At 45.0% G+C, this 13797-nt stretch overlaps 1 non-coding gene across 1 annotated transcript; it reads right to left on the bottom strand.

Moving 5' to 3' along the window:
• Nucleotides 1-13673: 13673 nt before the first annotated feature.
• On the bottom strand, nt 13674-13746 carry Trnar-acg3 (transfer RNA arginine (anticodon ACG) 3). Its single transcript has one exon. It is a non-coding gene; the product is annotated as a tRNA-Arg (tRNA).
• Nucleotides 13747-13797: the final 51 nt, after the last annotated feature.

Below are 13797 nucleotides of genomic sequence, written 5' to 3'. Positions count from 1 at the left end.
ACTTTTCTTTTCCTTGTCTTTTTTCTTAATGTTTTTTCCTGTTCCTCCCCACTGGGAAATGAACTCAAGGGTCTCGTACATGCTACCACCCAGCTACAACCAGCTTTTTAACTGGTGTGCGTGCTTGTGTGTGTGTGAGTGTGCGTGTGTGTATGTGAGTGTGTGTATGTGTGTGTGACTGTGTGTATGTGTGTGTGAAAGTGTGAGTGTGTGTATGTGAGTGTGAGTGTGTGAGTTCGAGTGTGTGTGAGAGTATGTGTGTGTATGTGTGTGAGTGTGTGTGTGAGAGTGTGAGTGTGTGTATGTGTGTGAGTGTGTGTGAGTGTGTATATGTGTGAGTGTGTGTGAGTGTGTATATGTGTGAGTGTGTATGTGTGTGTGAGTGCTTGTGTGTGTGAGAGTGTGTGTGTATGTGTGTGTGTGAGTGTGTGTATGTGTGTGAGTGTGTGTATGTGTGAGTGTGTGTGAGTGTGTATATGTGTGAGTGTGTATGTGTGTGTGAGTGCTTGTGTGTGTGAGAGTGTGTGTGTATGTGTGTGTGTGTGAGTGTGTGTATGTGTGTGAGTGTGTGTATGTGTGTGTGTGTTCTTTGGTGGGAGGCAGAGGCTTATTTTTATTTTGTTGTCACGTATGCCTGTGGAGGCCAGAAGAGGGCGTCAGATCCCCTGGAACTCGAATTACAGATGGGTATGAGCAGCTGAGTGCTGGGAACAGAACCTGGGTTTTCTGAAAGAGCAGCAAGTGCTCTTAACTGGGGAGCCACCACCACGGTAACCCCTTTAGTGTTGTTGAGACAAGTCTCATTATGTGGTCAGGCTGGCCTTGAACTTACAGCAATCCTGCCTCTGTTTCCTCTTGATTTGTCTCACTATGTAGACCTGGAACTCAAACTACAGAGACCAGGCTGAGCCAGGCTGGCCTTGAACTCATAGGGAGTCTCCTACTTTAAAAAAAAAAAAATAATTGGGGCTGGAGAGATGGCTCAGTGGTTAAGAGCACCGACTGCTCTTCCCAAGGTCCTGAGTTCAAATCCCAGCAACCACATGGTGGCTCACAACCATCTGAAACAAGTCTGATGCCCTCTTCTGGTGTGTCTGAAGATAGCAACAGTGTAATTGTGAGGAGCTGTCCGAGGAGCTGTCCTCACAGAGATGTGAGTAGCTGTCCGAGGAGCTGTCCTCACATATGTGAGGAGCTGTCCTCACAAACTCCATTACAAGATGGCACCGGCATCCGGCAGAACGCACCTAGTAAAAGGGCAATACGCAGGCGCCTGGTAACGTCCCTACTCAAAGGGACACGTACGTTTTGGTACGTCATCTGGCATAATTGGCAGCGACCAGTCAGAGAGTGACACGTCCTAGGCGAGGATAGTTTCCTATATAAGGGACGGTTATTCCTCACTCTCCGTCTCCGCATTGTAAGCTTATGCTCTCCCTCTCAAGACGCATTAAAGCTTTTCTGTAGTAGGATCCTGTGTGTGCCGCGTCGTTCCTGCTGGCGAGACGTAGCGCGGGACATGTAATCATAATATATAATAAATAAATAAATAAATAAATAAATAATTGGGGCTGGAGAGATGGCTCAGTGGTTAAGAGCATTGATTGCTCTTCCAGAGGTCCTGAGTTCAATTCCCAGCAACCACATGGTGGCTCACAACCATCTGTAATGAGATCTGATGCCCTCTTCTGGTGCATCTGAAGACAACTGCAGTGTACTTATATATAATAAATAAATAAATCTTTAAAAAAATAATTATATGTGTATTGTTTTCCCTGCATGTTTTTTTTGGGGGGGGGCTGGAAAAAAAATGGGCATCCTCTTCTAGAGGACTGGAACTCTCTAGCTCCCATTCCAGCTCCAACCGCCTTTTTTTGATCTCTTAGGCACATACAGACAGAACCACACATACATATAAATAAAAAATAAAAGTAAATCTTCAAAAGAGACATACTTTCTCTTGGTAATTAGTAGATCTGGAAAGCACACGATAGTTCTTCCTGATATTTCTGACAGCACGCAGCTCCCTTATTTAATTAGATGTTATCCTGAATCAAACTAGATTTTGATGTTCGAAGTAATAGGACGATAGCTTTAAAAAGAAATGCCTTCAGAGAGACGCAGCAGTGGGTGAGAGAGCTTGCTGCTCTTGAGGGTTCCCAGTAACACACTGGGGAACTCACAACTGCCTGAACTCCAAATGCAGGGGATCTAGTGCCCTCTTCTTGCTTCCATGGGCACACAAATACACATGGCATACACTTACACACACACACACACACACACACACATACACACACAAATAAATAAAAATAAAATAGAATAATAGAATCTGGGGCGTAGTAACCCCAGCACTAGGGAGGTACAGGCAGGAGGATCTTGAGTTGAGGCCAACCAGAATCGTTTTAAGGTCTACCTCAAAAAATACGTCATGCTTGGAAGATAAACATTAACAGACACACAACAGATGTTTAGGTCGCTTCCAGTTCACCTTATTAAGGAATGTCTTGTTGAATATCTTTCCATATGTATCTTGTCCGATTTATTGCCTTGCTTTATTTATACTTTATAAAAGATTTTTTAAAGATTTGTTTATTTTATGTTTATGAGTGTTTTATTTGCATATATGACTAATAACACAGACGTGCTTGGTAGCCATGGAGGTCAGAAGAGGGTATCCATTCCATGAACCTGGAGCTGCAGGTAATCCTGAGCTGCCTGACATGGTGCTAAGACTTGAACTCTGGTCCTCTGGAAGAGCTATCCATGCTTTCTACCACTAGGTCTTCTCTCTAGCCCCCAAACCTAGCTTTTTTGATTTGGGTGCTGCAAATCTGAACGCATGTGGTCTTCTTGGCTGTTCTCTCCCAAGCCCTTTTGCTTTTTGCTGGTATTAAAAATGAATGTGTTCATCTATTTTATGGAAAACTAATTACTGGGTATATTAATATTATTGCTTCTCGACTGTGTGAGCGAGAGACAGGATCTCACTAGATGGCCTAGAACTGGTTATGCAGATTCACAGACATTTGCCTGCCTCCCAAATCCTGGGATTAGAGGTGTGTGCCACCATGCCAGACATGAATTCAGTTTTGTAGGGAAAAAGGAAAAAAAAAAACTTTCAGAAAAAAAGAGGAAAAGGGACAAAAGGCGTGCCTGCCCCGTAGGCAAGCACTGCTGTTCCTCTCTGTCCTTCCATGCTTTGCCCGACTGGAGACAGAAGTTGGCCTTCGGTGCTGCGGTGGAATAAATGGAAAAGGACCTCTGACTTTTGGCTGAGGTTTTGGCTCCTGCCTGCCCTCTCCTCAGACTTTTCAGGAAACGTGGGTGTTTCTAGCTCCTGCCTTTACTTGCCCCCTGCCTGTCCGATAAGTCTCGGTGATTGTGATAAGCAAAGAAAAATCACACTGGCAAGAAAACTCTGGGCCTCTTAGACAAATAAACTCCGCGTTCTCCAGGAAGCGTTGAAGCTCAGCCCTGCAGGCGTCCCAACTCCAAAGGTAGGAAAACATCGCCCCCTAGAGGCCAGCCTGGTCATCTTCGACAGAGAGCCAATCTCTGGGGTCCAGTAATTTGAGCTTGTCCCTCACCCCTCACTTATTCTGAGGGACCTCGGCAGGAACAGAAACAAGCAGGTTTCCTTATACATTGTGGGTGAGATCCAGAATTGCATGAAATGCAATTTATTTATTTGGGTATTTAGCGATGAAAGTGTGGTCTGGGCACCAAGAGAACAACTGGAATTTCAGTTTAAGTAGAAGGAGAGACTTTTTTTTTTTGGGGGGGGGGGTAGGTTAAGACAAAAAGCGTTTCATTGTAGCTAGAATGTATCTGGTTATCTTAAGCCACTATCAAAGAATCAGGAGTATTTCTTCACAGGGTATGGCTGAACAGGGCCACATGCCACACTCTAAGGGCTTTGCTATTTAGAGTTTGCTTGGAAACCACTGAGGCTAGCTCCGAAGTTGGTATGGTAGCAAGGATTCAAACAGCTGCAAATGCCAGGCCTAGTGGCTCATGCTGTAATCCTAGCATTTGGGAGGATGAGACAGGAGGATCACGAGTTTGAGGTTAAGACAGGCTATATATAGAGGCACTCAAATAAAAAGAAGGAAGAAACGAAGGGAAGGAGAGGGAGAAGCAAGAAATGAGAGGTGAGAAAGAAGGGTGGGGTTGAGGAAAGAGAAGGAAAAGAAAGAGGGAGACAGGGAACAGAATAGAAAGCCTTTCAGGGGGTTGGGGATTTAGCCCAGTGGTAGAGCGCTTGCCTAGCAAGTGCAAGGCCCTGGGTTCGGTCTTCAGCTCCAGAAAAGAAAGCCTTTCACAATCAGCACCAGCAAAATTAAGCTGGGGGAGGGGACCGTAGAAATGGTGAGGCAAGGTCTGCTCCTCACTTACTGTATCAGGAGGACCAGGAAAGGACAATGAAGTGCAGGGGGTGAGGGAACAACCAGGAAAGGGCTTACAAGTCCTCTTTCACTTCAGAACCCCAGGGGACAAAGGCTTCAGAGACTGGGCTCCATCCCGCCAGAACCTAAGAATTTCATTAAGGCACAGTAATTCTGTCTAGCAGTGCTGCCTTTAGTCTTGGACAGAAAAGCCTCTTTCTGAAGACTCCTGAGGATGAAAGTGCTGAGATTAATGACTGCCGTAGCTCTGCCTATCACTCCTCCAGTCCAGTGGGTAGAGGAGTGCTGTAAACTGCTGTCCTCTGTAGAGGACGCGGTTGCTAAGGAACTCACAGCAGCTGTGGCTCCTGCATAGGACCCGTACAAGGCAGAGCCAGCCGACATTCCAGCACCGGAAGCGCTTCACCCCTAGCTTGGGCAGCTATTGGCTACCGATGGCTGCTGGGGGAAGGGAGTCATTTTTCTTTGGGGATGTGGCTGCTGGTCCATACTGTAATGGATGGTCCTACACTCGTGTGATTGGACTCAATGGGTTATTTCTACTGTTAGCGATTTATTATTTATTATTGTTTTTCAAGACAGGGTTTCTTTGCACAGCCCTGGCTGTCCTGGAACTCGCTCTGTAGACCAGGCTGGCCTCAAACTCAGGGAGATCCGATTGCCTCTGTCTCCTGAGTGCCAGGACTAAAGGCGTGCACCACCATTGTTTGGCTCGATGGGTTATTTTAAAATAAGACAGGAAAGTGGGAGAGAGATGTTTTCGGGGGTCGGCGAGATTGGGGGGGGGTGAGAGTTGGATATGATCAAGACATGCTGTGTAAACGTACCAAAAATGTCACAGAATACATTTAAAATATCAAAAAGAAGTAAAGGAGGGGAGAAAAGGAAGCAGGCTGCGCTGTGTGTTGCTAAATCTGTACGCTCTTTAATTATAGGTTAACCAAATCAACATACTAGACATATTGTCACACGGGCTCTGGCATTCATTCAGCCCTAATTATGAAAGGAATATGAAGCTAGGGTCACTGGAAAAGGAGCTGTAACTAGACTGGGGGCAGGATCAAGCTTTGGTTGTAATCCCTTTCTATAGAACAAGGCTCTGAGTGGCTGGAGGCATGGCTTAGCAGTTAAGTGCCCTGGTCCCTTTTTTAGAAGATCTGGGTTCAATTCCCAGCATCCACATGGCAGCTCCCAGCTGTCTGCAACCCCAGTTCCTCAGGATCTGATGCCCTTTCCGATTTTTGAGGGTACCAGGCACACACATGGTACACATACATACCTACACACACACACACACACACACACACACACACACACACACACGCACACACAGAGGCAAAGAAAGCACTTATTATACACATAAAACAAAATGGATAAACCTAGCAAACAAAAAGCCTGGGGCTTTAAAAGTTCACTAGGTTCCAGATAGACTTTATTTTGGTTTAAGATAGTGTCTTTTGGTGTAGTCCAAGTTGGTCTTGAACTTGTAGTAATCCTCCTGCTTCTTTCTGCCTACTAAATTCTGGGATTACAGGCATGGTGCACTATGCCCATCTTGTACATTTTAGTGACAGACATCTCCTATGTTAAAAGTGAACCTGCGGGGGTTGAGGATTTAGCTCAGTGGTAGAGCACTTGCCTAGCAAGCCCAAGACCCTGTGTTCGGTCCCCAGCTCTGAAAAAAAAAAAAAGAAAGAAAGAAAAAAAGAAAAGTGAGCCTGGGGCTGGAGAGATGGCTCAGTGGTTAAGGGCACTGGCTGCTCTTCCAGAGGTCCTGAGTTCAATTCCAGGCAATCACATGGTGCTCACAACCATCTGGAATGGGATCCAGTGCCCTCTTCTGGTGTGTCTGAAGACAATGTATATTAAGTAAATAAATCTTTTAAAAAATAAACCAAAAACTGGAAAAATGATTCCAGCATACTTCTAGCACTCCGGAGAGTGAGGAGGCCTGGATTACACAGTTGTGATGCCAATTCAAACAAGCAAGACTCATACCTGTAATCCCAGCATTTAGGAGGCCGAGGCAGGAGAATCATTATGAGGTAAAGGCCAACCAGAGTTACATAGTCAGTTTTAGGCCAGCCAGAGAGAGCTACCTAGCAAGATTCTGGTTTAAAAACAAAACAACTAAAATGTATTAACTCATTTCTTTTATATATATTTACTTTTATTTTTATATGTATTGGTATTTTGTTTGCCCATACATCTGTGTACCAGGTGCATGAAGTGCTGCAGGAGGTCAGATGAGGGCGTCAGACACACCTCACCCACCCTCAGAAGTTGAGGTACAGTGAGCTGCCATGTGGGTGCAAACCCTGGGCCTCTGTAAAAGCAGCAAGTGCTCTGAACCACTGAACCATCTCTCCAGCTCCTACTAATTTATTTTTGAAAACTCTATTGTACCTTCCTCCTTTTTTTTTTTTTTTTTTTTTTCCCCGGAGCTGAGGACCGAACCCAGGGCCTTACTGAGCTAAATCCCCAACCCCTGTACCTTCCTCCTTATTGTTACCTAGAGAGATGGCTGCCCATGATGGTTGTTCTGAGGCCTCTTGTGAAGCCTAAGATTGTCAGTAGAAGAAGAACCAGGAAGTTCACATGGCACCATAAGTGGTAAACACCAGAGTCACTGACACCAGGGCATGGAGACTGCTCAAGGGACCGGAGCCTGATGCCTGACAACACTGTTATAGGAGAGACAGAGAATAAAGTACACGCAGCCTGCAGCTTCCAGAAGTTCTTGATCTACAACATCCAGGATGTCAAGAAATGCTATTGATATGCTGAGTTGTGGTTTTGTTTTTGTTTTTGTTTTAAATTTGAGACAGGGTTTCTCTGTATAATCCTGGTTGTCCTGGAACTCTCTAAGTAGACCAGGCTAGCCTGGAACTCAGAGATCTACCTGCCTCTGCCTCCTAAATGCTGGGATTAAAGGTGTGCACCACCAACGCCACTCTCCTGCATCACGTTTTTGACAAATGTTATTGTAATATAAAGAAGGAAGGAAGGAAAGAAGGAAGGAAGGAAGGAAGGAAGGAAGGAAGGAAGGAAGGGCAGACTTTGGAATCTGAAAACCAAAACCTTTCCCACCAGGTTTTTCTATAGTTAGGCATCAGTTTACTCCAGATATACTTACCTCTGTGTTCTTGCCTGTAAAATGGACGTTAAAATGACTCTTACCTGATTATATCTAGGGGACCAATACTATGTAAAAAAAAAAGCCTGACAAATGGCAATGCTTTATAAATATCTGACTGGTGTGTGTGTGTGTGTGTGTGTGTGTGTGTGTGTGTGTGTGTGTGTGTGAGTGTGAGTGTGTGTGAGTGTGAGAGTGTATGTGCGTGAGTGTGTGTAAGTATGAGTGTGTGTGTGAGTGTGAGTGTGTATGTGGTGTGGTTGTGTAACCCCTATGAGGTAGGAGTAAGGCCTGAGGTTAGCCAGCTACAGAAGCCTGTAGAGAAATGGGGTGAATGAGGCAGAACGACCAGGACCCGAGTCCGTGTGTGTACAAATTTGTTAAGGAAATGTCGTCAATGTAATATAAACATGCTTATCATTGAAAAATCGGAAAACATTGTTTCATGCACACAGTTGAAGTCATTCTGCACGTGCCTTTTGTAATCTGTGTCACTTAACGGTGACACGACAAGCTCTTCCCCACATTAGTCAATTTCCTTAGGCAACATTGACTTTAATGGCTACTTAAGACTTCGCTGCATGCATGATTTACTTAACCATGACACTCCGCATTATCTAACTCGCTTCGTGGTTTTAAAAATGTCTTTAATGGGGGCCTGGAGAGATGGCTCAGTGGTTACGGCTCCTGTAGTCCCTCTCCTGGTGTGCAGGTGCACATCCAGACAAACAATCCACATACAAAAGTAAGTAGGTCTCTTTTATTTTATTTTTAGAGCCATCACTAAGCATTTTTCTTGGTTAATCTTTTATCTTAGTGTGTGAAGACCACTGAGGCTAGCTTTCCAGAAGTAATTTATAGGTGATATTTGTGGTGATTTGGATAAGGATGCACCTCCTCCCCCCACCCCCAACAGGTTCATATATTTCAACAGTCACCTGAGAGGACAGATAAAGGCAAAAGGTAGCCGTGTGTGTGTGTGTGTGTGTGTGTGTGTGTGTGTGTGTGTGTGTGTGTGTTTTGTGTGTGTCTCAGTGATCAGTCAAATACATGTGTAGAGGTCAGAGGACAACTTGTAGATTCTTTCCTACTTGGGATCAAACTCATCAGTTTAGGCTTGTATGACAAAACCTTTAAGAAAAATCGGCTAACAAAAGGCTCCATTAGGATAGTGACTGGGGGCTGAGGAGCCGGCTGCACAGACTGGGCACCTGTCCTACAAGGGTAAGGGATGGAGTCCAGAGTTCAGATCCAATACCCACACAAAAGCAGGGGGTACAGCAGCCAGTCTGTGACCCTAGCACTGCTACCAGGGACAAGAAACCCTGTAACAACCCCATTCAGCAAACGTCTGTGCCTCAGTGCATAAAGTAAGAAGAAGTGACTGAGGAAGACAGCTAACACCAACCTCAGGGCCACACACACGCACGCGTGCGCGCGCGCGCACACACACACACACACACACACACACACACACACACACACACACACATACACATGCACGCACAGTGTTTTCGAGGCAGTATCTCATATATCTCAGGTTGCTCTCAAATTTGCTTTGTACTGAAGAATGGCCTGGAGCTCTGATCCTTCTGCCTCTGCCTCCTGAGTGCTGAGACTGCATGGCCAGACCACCATGCTCTGTTTATGCCGTACAATCAGGACCTGAGGATTTGTGCACGCTAGGCGAGTTCTGTACAAACATTCCTGGTTCCTTTGTGTGTGTGTGTGTGTGTGTGTGTGTGTGTGTGTGTGTGTGTGTGTGAGAGAGAGAGAGAGAGAGAGAGAGAGAGAGACAGGGTGCAGGGTCTATAATGTAGCCCAGGATAGCCTTAAACTTAAGGCAATCCTCCTTCCCTACACTCCTGAGTGCCTTCCTTCCCAGTGCCATCTCAAAAACAAGACATACATATATGTGTATACTTATGTATATCCAATATATGTATTAGGATATATATTCTAGTATATATCTCCTTATATATGACTAATAAATATGACTATTAAATATGAATATGTATATTCATACACAACATACATACACACACATATATATCCTATATACAGGATAGATATATATATATATATATATATATATATATATATATATATATATCCTAATACTGAATCTTATTTTAATTTTTGGAGTAAGCACTATTTGGTTGTTATATAATCACTATAGCAATATACAGATCTTTATTTATTCTAAATATTTCAGGACTTTATATCCATAAGATAGAACTGCTCCAGAGCTTTTTTGGGTACTGCCTTTGACAGACTTTGATATTGGCCGTGTTCCTGGCTCATGCATAAATTGCGAAGCTTTCCATCTTTTTCTATGTTTAGAGCAGTGCCTGCTTCCTATTTGTCTTGGCAGATTAATACCATATAATAGAGATGACAAGGAGGAAAATGCAAATCGGCACAGATTATTTTGCCTCAGTAACTCTGCCACTTTCATAGCCAGAGGAAAGCGCTGATTGTAGAGAAGCAATTCGGAACAGTGGGAGGGTCAAGGGAGCCATTATGTAGGTGTTGAGAGAGTGCTGCTGGCAAGGCAGCACAGAGGTGAGTGAAGGTGGGTCTCTCCCCAAGGCCAGGACAACAAAAAAGAGCAGTTAAGACTGACAGGAGGTGTTTAAACAAAGACAGTAAACTCAGTCAAGTTAAACTGAGCCTGGAGGCGGAATGGGGGCAGCAGGGAGGGAAGGCTATCTGGGAGTGGGCACCCCTTCCCTTCCCTTCCCTTCCCTTCCCTTCCCTTCCCTTCCCTTCCCTTCCCTTCCCTTCCTTCCCTTCCCTTCCCTCTCCTCCCCTACCCTCTCCTTCCCTTCCTGTCCCTTCCCTTCACTCCTCTACCTTCCCCTCCCCTCCCCTTTGCTCTCCTCCCCTCCCTGTCCAGTCCTTTCCTTCCCCTCCCTTCCCCTCCCCTCCCCTCCCCTTCCCTTCCCTTTCCCTTCCCGAAAGTCTCTAAGGCTCTGCTCTGTTGTCATTAGCATCTACTGGAAAAGTGACCTTATTTCTCACCTAGAGTATTCGGCCATCTTTTATGTCTGTCTCCATCCCAGCCAAGGCTCCCATCCTATCTCCCAGCTGACATCTACAAGCTTCCCAAGTCAGGGGACAACTTTTGGGAGTCAGTTCTTTTCTTCCTCTTTGATAAGGGTTCTGGGTCACCAGGATCTCTGTGGTGAGTGAGTTACCCATGAGCCTCCTCACTGGCCTGGGCCCTCTAATTCTTTTTCTTTCAGTCCTTCTCTTCTTCTACACAGACCAGTAGTTGCATGACATTTGTTTGTTTGTTCCCCAGTGACTAGGAAAAGTTTGTAGGAGAGAGCAGGAGTAGAGTGAGACGAGGAACTCCTAGGACCTGCTCAACATTGTGCTCATGAGGTAGATGAAGCCATTTTTAATGAAGAGCAAAGTCAACCCAGATGGAAGAAATTCGGCCCCACCAGAAATCAGAGGTTCTTAACACACACACTCTAGACAATTATTTTAATTGGTGGAAATACAGTATTTCACACATTTTTCTTTCCTTCTTTCCCTCTAGCCTATGTACTTTTAATAGACAACGGAACAACCACTCCCTTGCTATCATATCAGAAGTGGGATCCCAGAAATAGATGGTCCACAACCCAGACAACTGGCTTCTCAATAGAATATACCGACCACTCTCTCTGTGGGTGTGGTTTGCTGGGCACAGCCCACAGCGGAAAAACAAGCCTTCTCAACGAGTTTTTTATCACTTACAATGTGGGCAGGAAACTCACTCTACACAGATGACCACCCACTGAAAAGATCTGCAGGGAGGAATTGCAAATAAATTATTCAGATGGGCTGCTGCCCTGCCTATCCCTTGCTCTCCATTCCACATGTATGGACATGGGCCATATAGAGTGACTTCCTTCCAAAAGTATAGTACGGAAAATTGTCATTGGTGAGCAAAGAAGAGCTCGTGTGTGTGTGTGTGTGTGTGTGTGTGTGTGTGTGTGTGAGAGAGAGAGAGAGAGAGAGAGAGACAGAGACAGAGACAGAGACAGAGAGAGACAGAGACACACACGTATATGTGTGTGTGTGTGAGAGAGACAGAGACAGAGAGAGACAGAGACACACACACGTGTATATGTGTGTGTGTGTGAGAGAGAGACAGAGACAGAGAGAGACAGAGACATACACACGTGTATATGTGTGTGTGTGTGTGAGAGAGAGAGACAGAGACACACACAGGTATGTGTGTGTGTGTGTGTGTGTGTGTGTGAGAGAGAGAGACAGAGACAGAGACAGAGACACACACACAGGTATGTGTGTGTGTGTGTGAGAGAGAGAGAGAGAGAGACAGAGACAGAGACACACACACAGGTATATGTGTGTGTGTGTGTGTGTGTGTGTGTGAGAGAGAGAGAGAGAGAGAATGTGGAGAATGTGTGCTTATGTCTGGGTCTTCAAGACTGAGCTTCCCAAGTAGCAGGGGCTATAGGCGTGCAGCTGCACACGGTGGGAGAAATCGGTGTACTATGGAGAAGTCTGAGAAATTCCTTCCACCAGATGATGAGAGTCAACATTAATAGCTATAAGTCACATTGGTAAGATGTACCATTGACACTGCATGATGACAATGGTAGGAGGCAGAATGACTGTCTAAAGTCTGAGGCCAGTCTGCGTTATACGGTGAACTCCAAGCCAACTACAGCTGCAGAAGGAAATCCTGTTCAGAAAACAAACAAACAAACAAAAACCAGAACAGAGAAAAAAGGGAGGGAGAGGAAGGAAGAAGAAGGAAGAGAGAAAAACAGAGGGAGGGGAAGAGAGAGGAAGAGAAGGAAAAAAGAGGGAGGGACAGAGGGACCGAGGGAGCGGGGAAGAGAGGGAGAGAAAACAGCAGCTCATCTCTTACTGTCTTTCCTAGTCTTGTCATGAGAAAAACATGAGACAAGTTCTAACAGAAGGGTATCTTACAACATGTCTGACGAGCACTCATCAAAATTATCAATCATTAGAAACGAAGAACATCTGAGAAATAATCTGTAGGAGCCTACGGATAATTGCAACTGAATGTAGGATGTATACTGCACAAGGTCCTAGAGCAGCAAAAGGAGGGGAGGTGGTAGTGGTGGAGGTGGCAGGGTACAAATGCACCCTCAACACCCTCACGGGACGTTTTCTTAGTTCTCTGGTTTCCTGACTTTCACATGACCCAGGACTCCATGTCCTTTCTGTATTGCTAAGAGCACTGTCCTCCAGAACCCCTAATCTCACTAGTCATGTCCAAATATTGCCTGGTTCAGGTCTCTCTAGACGACCAGTTCAGCCTATCCAGTCCCCAAATACGATTCTCCCTGACCTCTACCCACTGCAGGGACAAAACGATGAACGTCGTCATTGTTGTCATTATTATTATTATCATTATCATTAATTATTTTCTCCTGGCTCCTTGTTAGTTAGTCCCTGAATTCTGTCAATGTCTCCTGTCGTGGATATCGTGATTAGTTTTTGTTTTGCTTTTGTTTTTGCTTTTTTAAGTCAGTGTAATACAAGGCGAATTATTTGGGAAGAGGGAACTTCAGCTGAGAAAAGAACTCCGTCAGATTGGCTGGAGGGCCCTCAGTATCTATGGGCTTGTTGTCTTCAGGGATGTGTTTCCCTTTTCCCTTCCTAGGTCTTTCCTTGCCTCTGTAATTTCCTTTTGCTCGTGCGAGCAGCTGTTAAGAGTGGGAAATGCAGGTTCATGGTTCCTGGGCACTGTAATTTCTGGTGAATTTCTTTTCTCTGAGGTGTGTGCGCACGCGAAGATATTTACTTACATTCGTGTTTGGGACAGAATCAGTAGGAATTAGTGGGTGATTTACTACAGTCTATTTTTTAAGTGTAGCAAAACAATGAGACAAAACTCATTTTAATAGTCCAGTCACCAAAATTTTCATACTCAGAATAACTTGATTATATACAAAACAGCTTTGAAGAGAGGAATGAGAAAGGCCAGCATTAGATGGGTGCAAAATCGAACCAAGACCTGAAAACCACAGCGTGAAAGAAATAGCAGAGGATATAAAAGAAAGACGTTTTGAAGTAGCAACATTGGGAGATGATTAGATTAGCAAGGGATGCAAATAAAGGAGTACCAGTCCCAACGAGCCAGCCAGGAGTCGAACCTGGAATCTTCTGATCCGTAGTCAGACGCGTTATCCATTGCGCCACTGGCCCGCAGACATTACAGGCCGGCCCAATAATGATACTTCAGACTTATCCCGCAGG

This window comes from Rattus norvegicus, chromosome 15, assembly GCF_036323735.1.
Source record: "Rattus norvegicus strain BN/NHsdMcwi chromosome 15, GRCr8, whole genome shotgun sequence".
NCBI lineage: Eukaryota > Metazoa > Chordata > Mammalia > Rodentia > Muridae > Rattus > Rattus norvegicus.
The sequence above is the reverse complement of the archived record's forward strand: the minus strand, read 5'-3'. Positions and strand labels throughout refer to the sequence as shown.